Below are 7964 nucleotides of genomic sequence, written 5' to 3' on the forward strand. Positions count from 1 at the left end.
AAATGGGCCATATCGGTCCACTTTTACGTATAGCCCCCATATAAACGGACCCCCAAATTTGTCTTGCGGAGCCTAAAAGAGATGCAAATTTCATCCGATACGGCTGAAATTTGGTACATGATGTTAGTATATGGTCTCTAACAACCATGCAAAAATTGGTTCACATCGGTCCATAATTATATATAGCCCCCATATAAACGATCCCCCGATTTGGCTTGCAGAGCCTCTAAGAGAAACAATTTTCACCCGATCCGGCTGAAATTTGGTACGTGGTGTTAGTATATGGTCTCTAACAACCATGCAACAATTGGTCCATATCGGCCCATAATTATATATAGGCCCCATATAAACCGATCCCCCGATTTGGCTTGCAGAGCCTCTAAGAGAAACAATTTTCACCCGATCCGGCTGAAATTTGGTACGTGGTGTTAGTATATGGTCTCTAACAACCATGCATATCGGTCCATAATTATATATAGCTCCCATATAAACCGATCACCAGATTTGACCTCCGGAGCCTCTCGGAAGACCAAAATTTATCTGATTCAGTTGAAATTTGGTACGTGATGTTAATATATGGCCTCAAACACCCATGCTAAAATTGGTCGATATCGGTCCATAATTATATATAGGCCCCATATATACCTATCCCCAGATTTGACCTCCGGAGCACCTTGGAAGAGCAAAATTCTTCCCATTCGGTTGAAATTTGGTACGTGATGTTAGTATAGGGTATCCAACAACCATATAGGAATTGGTTCCTATCAGTCCATAATAATATATAGCTCCCATATAAACCGATCCCCAGATTTGACTTCCGGTGCCTTTTGGAGAAGCAAAATTCATCCGATCTGGTTGAAATTTGGTACGTGGTGGTAGTATATGATACTTAACAACCATGTGAGTTGAAATTTGTGGATGACAGTCTTTCGTAGAAGTTTCTACGCAATCCATGGTGGAGGGTACATAAGATTCGGCCTGGCCGAACTTACGGCCGTATATACTTGTTTATTTTTGTTTAATATATACCCCGTATGGACTAACTTACAATTGAGAAGACGTTGTTAAGAAGTTTTAAGATACCTTGCCTTTGGCAAGTGTTACCACAACCCAAGTAATTCGATTGGGGATGACAGTATTTAGTACAAGTTTCTATGCAATCCATGGTGGAGGGTACATAAGATTCGGCCTGGCCGAACTTACGGCCCTATATACTTCTGTTAATGTAGCTCTTCACTTCTTTTCCTTTTTAAGGTTACTCCTAAGTACTTCATTTCAGACACTGGTTCGATGTAGTGGGCAATTTTAGTCCGGTGCCTTTTGGAGAAGCAAAATTCATCCGATCTGGTTGAAATTTGGTACGTGGTGGTAGTATATGATACTTAACAACCATGTGAGTTGAAATTTGTGGATGACAGTCTTTCGTAGAAGTTTCTACGCAATCCATGGTGGAGGGTACATAAGATTCGGCCTGGCCGAACTTACGGCCGTATATACTTGTTTATTTTTGTTTAATATATACCCCGTATGGACTAACTTACAATTGAGAAGACGTTGTTAAGAAGTTTTAAGATACCTTGCCTTTGGCAAGTGTTACCACAACCCAAGTAATTCGATTGGGGATGACAGTATTTAGTACAAGTTTCTATGCAATCCATGGTGGAGGGTACATAAGATTCGGCCTGGCCGAACTTACGGCCCTATATACTTGTGTTAATGTAGCTCTTCACTTCTTTTCCTTTTTAAGGTTACTCCTAAGTACTTCATTTCAGACACTGGTTCGATGTAGTGGGCAATTTTAGTCCTTCTAGTGAACAGACATAACTCTATCTTCTCCTGGTTAATATTTCATCCTCAGGACCCTGTCCTCCCGTAGATTCTGTTAGGATCCTTTTCATAAAGTATTATAACACTGTGTGGGTTCAAATCCCTGCTTAAGCCTAGTACTAAGATCACGTTTTCGCACGGAAAACTGTTACACTCCATATAAAAAACGTTAGCGCGGAATAAATGCGAAATCTTTGTTTTGAACATTTTCAAACAAATTTTTATACAACCCTGGATTTTTCGCACGAAAATAGGCAGGTATATTATATGAGTTTGAGACCCTATTTACGGAGATAGATGAAGATATTCGTTTTTCGCAGAAACGAACTTAGTACTAAGCATTAGCTAGAATCCTTAGTAGGCCGTGTATATTTGTTACCCACAGTAGTGGCGGTAGTATACCTCTCTGTGAAGTTTCCCGCTCTACATTGGCCGCTATGGTTACGTCATGTGATCCATATCTTAACCTTCTATTCCTTAGTATATGGGCTATCTAATTTTTTAAAGATCCGGTCAATCGAAACTACACAGAAACAAATTTCAGGGAAATTTTTCCAATTAAAATCTTAATTGAGTTTTAAAAAATATTCAATTAAAAATTTAATTGAATCAACAAATTTTTTAATTGAAATAAAAATCAATCACACAAATTAATAGTATCAATTTATTTTTTAATTGGATCAATTAATTTTTTAATTGGCTGTCAAATTAATTTTTTAATTGATATTATCATTTCTGTGATTGAAGACATTTCAATTAAAAAATTAATTGGATCAATTAATTTCGTGATTGAATCAGAAAAAAATATTTTTGTGTGTATTGTAAGGATTTGATAAGTATGTCGGTGATAACGTTGCTGAAAGCTCCCTAGAAGTCAATACTTACAGCTAACGTTACGTCTAACAGAGAGGATCTCTCTCTCTAATATGTACCACCTTCTGTGGTACGACTTCAAATTAGGCACAAGTATGTGCTTTGGGTAACAATAGAACCCTATAGATTTTTCAAGAAAACGGTTCAGTTATTGATATTGCTCTCGGCGAATTTGGTTGAAATCCGTTCAGATTTAGATATAGCTCCCATATATAGCCTTCGCCCGATTTAGACTTATATAACCACAAAGGCCAATGTTGTACTCCCATTTACGTGAAACTTTGCATAGGGATCAGAGTTAATTTTCTCGATATACATGCTAAATTTAGTTGAAAAAAAACCTACTCTGTTATATTGGTATTTTAGCATATTTTATGTGCCTTCATAGCCACCCATGCCAAGCAAAATCCATACTTCCAAAAATAACAAACAAGGACTAATATTTCACATCGCTACCAAAAAACAAACACACAATCCTTTCGATTAGGAAATTCTTGATTTTCCTCCTGGGGAAACAAAACGGAAATAACAATGTGCCATAATTTATAAATATTCAAAGGAGGAAGAAACCTAAACACGTATGGCTCACGTGTCCGACACGTGAGTTATAGCTTTGCCATAGAACATTTCAATCCTCCATTGTCACTTATCAAATGTCTTGGAAAATATCTTCATTCCCAGTTTGATTCGTTATCGTTAAACAAAGCAAACATATTCGTGTAGGGAAATCAAAAATATTTTCTTAACAAATTACACGAAAAACTCCTTTTGAGAAAATACAGCTGTTACCAGGATTTACGCCTCGAATTTCCATGGTGGTGGCAATGAGACATCAACATTGCAAAGAGCGGAGTATGTTAAAACATAGGTGCACATATGCAAACATATGTATGCAGCAGAATAACAACAAAAAAACACAAAAACATAAAGCAAATGACGAGTACCATATACACTCACTCAGAATAATCAGCATCTTTACAAGAGAAGAGACTGATGATGAAAATACACTTGGGTGAGTGTGTGAGTATAGGTGAGTAATTGTAAACAATTTTCAGCTTTCTCTGGAGTACACACATCAATGCATAGTATTTTAATAGAGATTAAAACTCGATAATAGATTATGGTAAAAGGCCCAATTATCCCCTAGAATATGAGAGTGTATGTGTGAGTAGCTTAAGTAGATTTGTTTCATTTTCACCTGTCTATGATGTATATGAGTGTTTGAGGATATCTCTCTTAGGCCTTTAAAGATTTCTAAAGGATAAATAAACAACCTAGAAATGTCATAAGTTCTCAATGCTGCTAATACATTTCTGTATTTTTTCTTTTTTGCCTTTTTATCTTCAAATCGTATTCTTTCATTTCTGGGTCTTTCATCTTCTCTGGTTAATTGTTTCATCTCAGACTTTGTATGTTCGTTAGTTTTTTTTTCTCTTGGTCAAATTTTGCCTTCTTTTTCCTTTTGTTCTCAATGCTGCAACAACAACAAAAACAGTTATCCTTTACGAGTTGAAGAATGGAAATTCTAGAAAAAAAAGACCACAACATTGTTTTATAGTTCCATCTGTTATCTTCATGACTACTACCACCACCATCACCAAAGGGTGGACAATATCCACTTTTTCAAATGTCCTTTGTTATTACCGCCTGTTTCTTATTTGTTACGGTTTCTTTATGAAACGTATTCAAGGATATTGCATTTGTGTTTTATAGTTGTATTTAGTAGGGACAAATTGTTATCCCTGGGATATACAGTGGTTTGGAGTCGTAAATGATCAATATATGTACACCGGCCAAATTCGAAGATGGGCCATATCGGTCCAGGTTTTTATATATAGTCTCCATCTTAACTGATCTTCTGATTTGACTTCTTTGGCGTCTAGACACCCCAATTTTTTATCCAATGTGCCTGAAATTCAAAATGTAGAGATATTTTAGGTCCACAAAGTGATGTGCCGAATGCGGTGTATATCGGTCCATGTCACCGTGGTGCAATGGTTAGCATGCCCGCCTTGCATACACAAGGTCGTGGGTTCGATTCCTTCTACGACCGAACACCAAAAAGTTTTTCGGCGGTGGATTATCCCACCTCAGTAATGCTGGTGACATTTCTGAGGGTTTCAAATCTTCTCTATGTGGTTTCACTGGAATGTGGAACGCCGTTCGGACTCGGCTATAAAAAGGAGGTCCCTTGTCATTGAGCTTAACATGGAATCGGGCAGCACTCAGTGATAAGAGAGATGTTCACCACTGTGGTATCACAATGGACTGAATAGTCTAAGTGAGCCTGATACATCGGGCTGCCACATAACCTAACCTAACCTAACCATCGGTCCATGTTTTGGTATAGCCCCCATATAGATCAATCTCCCGATTTGACCATTTTTATCCAATATAGCTGAAATTCAAAATATAGAGGTACTTTAGGTCGACAGAGAAGTGTGCCCAATATGGAGTATATCGGTCTATGTTTTGCTATAGTCCCCATATCGACCAATCTCCCGATTTGACTCTGGACAAACATTTTCAATCCTTGACTTAATTCACTTAATGTTTCTAGTTTGATTAAAAAGTTAATTATAATAATCAATTTTTAATTTTTCAACTTCAATAAACTTTTTAATTGGAAATATTATGGTAATATTTTTATACCCTCCACCATAGGATGGGGGGTATATTAACTTTGTCATTCCGTTTGTAACACATCGAAATATTGCTCTAAGACCCCATAAAGTATATATATTCTGGGTCGTGGTGAAATTCTGAGTCGATCTGAGCATGTCCGTCCGTCCGTCTGTTGAAATCACGCTAACTTCCGAACGAAACAAGCTATCGACTTGAAACTTGGCACAAGTAGTCGTTATCGATGTTGGTCGGATGGTATTGCAAATGGGCCATATCGGTCCACTTTTGCGTATAGCCCCCATATAAACGGACCCCCAAATTTGGCTTGCGAGGCCTCTAAGAGAAGCAAATTTCATCCGATCCGGCTGAAATTTGGTACATGGTGTGAGTGTATGGTCTCTAACAACCATGCAAAAATTGGTCCACATCGGTTCATAATTATATATAGCCCCCATATAAACCGATCCCCCGATTTGGCTTGCGGAGCCTCTAAGAGAACCAAATTTCATCCGATCCGGCTGAAATTTGGTACATGGTGTTGGTACATGTTCTCTAATGACCATGCAAAAATTGGTCCACATCGGTCCATAATTATATATAGCCCCCATATAAATTGATCCCCAGATTTGTCCTCCGGAGCCTCTTGGAGGAGCAAAATTCATCCGATCCAGTTGAAATTTGGAACATGGTGTTAGAATGTGGTCTCTAAGAAAAACGCAAGAATTGGTCCATATCACCGTTCCGCAGATTTGATCTCCGGAGCCTCTTGGAGGAGCAAAATTCATCCGATCCGGTTGAAATTTGCAACGTGGTGTTAGTATAAGGCCGCTCTATAGTTATATATAGCCGATCCCCAACACACAAAAATTGGTCCATATCGGTTCATAACCATGGTTGCCACTCGAGCCAAAAATAGTGTACTAAAATTTTATTTCTATAGAAAAATTTGTAAAAATTTTATTTCTATAGAAAATTTTGTCAAAATTTTATTTCTATAGAAAATTTTGTCAAAATTTTATTTCTATAGAAAATTTTTTCCAAATTTTATTTCTATAGAAAATTTTTGCCAAATTTTATTTCTATAGAAAATTTTTTTCCAAATTTTACTTCTATAGAAAATGTTGTCAAAATTTTATTTTGTCAACATTTTAATCGCCCTTTTTAGTTTAATATATACCACGTATGGACTATGTTGTATATATTACGGTGTTAGGAAGTTTTAAGTTGCCATCGGCACGTGTTACCGCAAGCCAAGTAATTCGATTGTGGATGACAGTCTTCAGTAGAAGTTTCTACGCAATCCATGGTGGAGGGTACATAAGCTTCGGCCTGGCCGAACTTACGGCCGTATATACTTGTTTTTTGTATAGGGTACTTAGGATTCTCACTGAACAGCTGGATATCTGAGCAATGTGGAATAATGGGAAATGAAGTAGCAGATGTCCTCGCTAAAAAGTGCACTCGTGGAACGAATAATGTCCTTGCGCAGGTTTTTCCTCTAATGTCCTTTTACATTTACAGGATTCATGTCAAATATGATTAACTATGGCCGTAGGTCCTTTCGGAAGGTTGCAAATAAACCAAGATGATATGGAACGAAAATAGCCGTAGGTATTGGCGATAAACAGACAGAAATTGACCACTGTAACGGCCAATGGTAGCTCCCCATTTGTCTTCATCGACTTTGAGGCCACATATTGTGGGGAAAATGTCATTAAAAACACTTGACCCCTAAAGACATTATTGAAGGCCCGGACAGATAAACATTTCGACCATGGACATTCCAACAGGCACCACCGCACTAGGCACGCGTCAACCAAGAATGGCTTAACATAATAAGGACGTTCCTCGCATCATTTCCAAAGCACAATGGCCACCAAAATCTCCGGATCTCAATCCCTTGGACTTTTGCGCCAAGAGCATTTTTATACCCTCCATCATAAGATGGAGATATATTAACTTTGTCATTCCGTTTGAACACATCGAAATATTGGTCTCAGACCCCATAAAGTATATATTCTGGGTCGTGGTGAAATTCTGAAATTCAGTTCTATCATCACGCCAACATCCGAACGAAACAAGCTAACAACTTGAAACTTGACACAAGTAGTTGTAATTGATGTAGGTCGGATGGTATTGCATATGGGACCACTTTTACGTGAAGCCCCCATATAAACCAACCCCCAGATTTAGCTTGCGTATCTTCTTAGAGGGCCGATCCCCAGATTTGGCTTGCTTGAGGACCGATGACTTGCTTGAGGACCGATGGCTTGCTTGAGGACCGATCCCCAAATCTGGCTTTCGGAGACTCTTGGAGGAGCAAATTCCATCCGATTCGGTTTAAATTTGGTATGTGGTGTTAGTACACTGAAAAAATATTTACTTGATATTAACGATTACGCAACCTAAATTTTTGGATGCGAAATTTACAAAATATTAAGAACAAATTTCTTTAAAATAATGAGAAATTTTAATTAAAATAAAGTTTATAATCTTTGCTTCAACAATTTTATTCATTAAACTTAGGACACACATTTGGTAAATTTGCGTCCCTCCTTTAAAGTCGTATGTCTTTGAGCTAAGGCTAATATTCCTTAAAGTAAAGAAACACATTTTTTATTTAAAGAAATTGTCCTTAA

This window comes from Haematobia irritans, chromosome 5 (genome assembly GCF_050003625.1).
Source record: "Haematobia irritans isolate KBUSLIRL chromosome 5, ASM5000362v1, whole genome shotgun sequence".
Taxonomy (NCBI): domain Eukaryota; kingdom Metazoa; phylum Arthropoda; class Insecta; order Diptera; family Muscidae; genus Haematobia; species Haematobia irritans.